This window comes from Misgurnus anguillicaudatus, chromosome 14 (genome assembly GCF_027580225.2).
Source record: "Misgurnus anguillicaudatus chromosome 14, ASM2758022v2, whole genome shotgun sequence".
Taxonomy (NCBI): Eukaryota; Metazoa; Chordata; class Actinopteri; order Cypriniformes; family Cobitidae; genus Misgurnus; species Misgurnus anguillicaudatus.
Window position 1 is genome coordinate 25,237,710 of NC_073350.2, and position 4,045 is coordinate 25,241,754.

Consider the following 4,045-nt stretch of genomic DNA (forward strand, 5'->3'; position numbering starts at 1 on the left):
CAATTTTAAGTTGGCAGCAGAGTGGGCAGCCAGGGGCATCGGAGACCCAGGAGCCTTGTGATCTCCTGGTCCCGCCAGCCGGTGATAAGAGTGACTTTGCCCGAGGTACAGTATAAGCAGTGGTTCGCAAACAGCACTGCTCAAGGTTGGGATTTGAGAGTCAAGTCTCTACGTGCCTTCGAGAGGCGCTTTGAGGGCTCGCTTGCATGCGCGCATAAGTCTTTCAACCAATTGAACAACTGGCAGTTTTAATTTAATCAGTTTAATGGGATGTTTTTGAAAAGATGAAAGCATTGCCTCTGGACCTGGTAAAAGGGTTTCAAAGATGTAATGTTGTTATTGATCTGGTTGTGGGGAGGCAGGTGTGAGATCAGGTAAATTGGTGTTTTTGTGCTGGCCCTTAAAAACAGCACATTTCCATGCCCACGTTTTATATTTATCACACTATACATTTCTTAAATGATATTCTGCAAACACAGATTAAAATATGGGTACAAAATATGAAAATATAACTTTAAGAAACTATTCAAGCTTCTTTCTCACCTATAGCTAGTCTATATTGTAATTTATGTGTTCTTTTCACGGTACTATTGCAAGGTGTTACAATAAGGGCTGTCAAAATATTAATAGCGATTAATCGCATTCAAAATAAAAATAATATATTTCTGTGTGTACTTTGTAATTATTATGTATCAGTGGCGGCCAGTGACTTCTTTTTCGAGGGCGCCCGATGCGAAGTTCGTTACAACATGTAGCTCGTCATGTGTGTGGTTCGTAATTTTAAAATATGTGTTCGGTGCATCGAGTGAACCTATGTGCATCACGTGTCTTGTCAAAATAAGTGCCTGCTGCAATTGCGTCTAAAGGGTTTATGATAAAAGAGTATCTCGTGTTTGCCAGATACTCGCATAATAAACGTTAGCGTCTCTTTTATCGTAAATGGTTTACGACGCGTGTGCAGCAGGCACTTATTTTGACAAAACATGTGATGCACATGGTTCACATGATGCAACAAACACACATTTTAAAAACACGAGCAGCACATGTGACACTCCGAACACATATTTTGAATTTGCGACCCTCCGCCACTGTTATGTATATATAAATACACACATACATGTATAAATAAATACAAATTTTATAAAAATATATCAAAATCTAAAGAAATATATAAATACATGTAATGTTCCCTAAATACATATATGCGTGCGTGTGCGTGTGTGTTTATATATACAAAATAATTACACACAGTGGACATGCATATATTATGCAAAAACAAACTTTTATTTTGTATGCAATTAATCGTGATTAATCTTTTGACAGTCCTAGTTACAATGGATAATTAAATAAGGTATTTTTCAGTAACAAACCTGACCCTGTCTGTGAAATCCAGACTTATTGCATAATCTTATTATGAGATTTGATTACCATACTCACGCAATTTTAAAGATAGAAGGTTATTTTTCACAGAATGTTCTGTAGGATGATTTAACAGCAATCAGGTTGAGTATTTATATTGTAAGTTAAGTTTTTGATTGTTTTTTTTCTATAGTTAAACTGCCACGCAATAACACAAGGATAACAAGAAACATGAGATTCTGTATACCTTCTGTTAAAGGCTGCATAGGTGCACTGGAACAATCCTTCCTAAAATGCATTAAACTTTCATTTACAAAGACGTGAAACTCACCGAGTGGTCAGGGGTGTTCACTGATATGCTCACACAAAAATCGCTGCGAAAAACGCATTCCAACAGGTCTTATAGTTTTTGTCCAACTCCATTGACTTGTATTAGATGTGCTGTGAGGAACGGTATTACTCCGTGCCGGGAACGTTGTTTGTATTCTTGCAATTGGCAAAGGCGGATTATCGCCACCAACTGGGCTGGAGTGTCTATTATTCAAGCTCTCAACAGAAGAATGTACGGGTGTGAGGCGTTTGGAAAAATAGGTCCACAAGTTTACAACGAATGCTAAAACACCTGTTGAAAAGCATCTTCTGCAGCGATTTTTGTGTGAGCATATCAGTGAACACCCCTGACCACTCGGTGGGTTTCACGTCTTTGTAAACGAAAGTTTGGTGCATTTTAGGAAGGATTGTTCCAGTGCACCTATGCAGCCATTTTAGAGGTGGTGGGCGATACAACAAACACCTGAAAATTCTCGGGCCAGCATCATATGTCCAAATTTCAGTCAAAACCGTTCTATTTCATCATTAACAATCTGAAAACAGGGCTTTAAGTGTAAAATACCGAACTTGTCCTTTAAAAGTTTTCAAGTCAACTAAAACCCTGCCTTCCTAAATAATGCAGTTTGAGAGTTTGCCTTTTAAGAGTAATCCCACCCAGATTTGTCATTTTTTCCAGATTAACACCATATTCATTAATCCTTTCACATCATGTAAAGTACACTGGCACAGTCTGTCTGGTAAACCTCCCGTCAGCCAGCTGTTAGACCTGCCCTAATAAATAGTGATGGTGTTGTTGCTTGCGTGTGGTGATCATGGTCAACCTTCTTAACCCAACCAAAACCCAAATCTACAAGTAGTTAAAAGTTTCTTATTTGCTCTTAAAAAATCTATACATGGACATCTTTATGGCATTTTCCATTAAATAATGCTAAACTTAAAAAAAGGAGTAAGCAATAACTCAATCAGCAGGGTTTTATTGCCTTAAATGTTTATTCAAAATGATTCTGCAAAGGTGACTGATGGATTTTTGATTCACTGCGATACTGAGCTAAACCTTACATTTAGAATTACATGACAACTCATGTTTTAAAACCATAGACAGCTTGTGTTGTAGCATATTTCATCCAAAGAGGGTATTTGTCAGTGGCTGAACTGTTCAGTGCAGAGATACAAACATTTTCAGATGAACACAGAATAGATTAAATGTATCAGATTTCTTCACAAACTGCTGCAGAAGATGTTTGGTTATTGATTATTATTGTTATTTAGCAATGACCAGAAGCTATAAGCTTTTGGTTTTGTAATATTGTCAGTTCACCATTGAATAAGACGTGTAGATATTTGCATAAGAATGTACGTCTCAACTTCAAACCACAAATAAGGCCCGAAGGTCAGTTTGCATTTAGTCTTTCATTGCCGTTGAAAACAGATCTCTTTTATTCCCAGTTAAACATTTTGTTCCAAAGCAGTTTTTGTGCCAACAAAAGTCATTGTGAAGTTGTGTGAGGTCAAAGTTGTATAATCTGTCAGGAACAAAAACGTATATTCTAGCAAATTAGAAAAAGATTTGTCTGTCCAAGGTTACAGAGATGTAGTTTTAAGGACGGACTCCTGAGTCTTTCATAGTTTGTTGTCAAAGAGAACTTTTTTATATTTAAGTTTCATTTTAAGATTCTTTGTTCCTTTAGGTGTTGGATCGAGTCACAAAGATTTGAAGTCAGTTCAAGTTGTTAAACCCGCGAGTCTCTTATTGCTGAACTGCCAACACAATTCGAAATGTGCAGATCCAACCCCTAACTCGTTGTTCTTGATATAATTGAAGTAAACAAAACTGTTTACTGTCCAAAAATGTAACCAATCAGGTTAAAGCACAACTCTTGCCCCAAGCCCTGATTGGAAGGATTATTTATCAAAATCCATTGCTTTGCTTATATATTGGCTCTGTGAAGTAAATTTGATTAGATTATTTTTTTCAAACAATGCGTTTTAAAGGGTATGAGTGGGAAACAGACTCTAATGTATGATTTCAGAGTCTGACACCAATATAATTTATATTTATATTCTAATTTATATTTAATAACAATTAAAATAATGTCTACCCAGCTATGTCCTGTTAAACAAAAAGCTGTTATTTTAGCAGTGATTACAATAGAAACTCTTTAAAAAGACAAACAACCAATAACGGTGACTAAAGGATTTGACTATTGAGACGTTGATCCTGTCCCAACAAATAACATACTGTATGTGATATCAACAGATTGGGATATTGAATTGAGTTAATTGCATTCATTGAACCATTAAGTGGGTCACAGAAGGTGACCACCCGGCTTTATGTAGTCTGGGATCATTTGGCTAT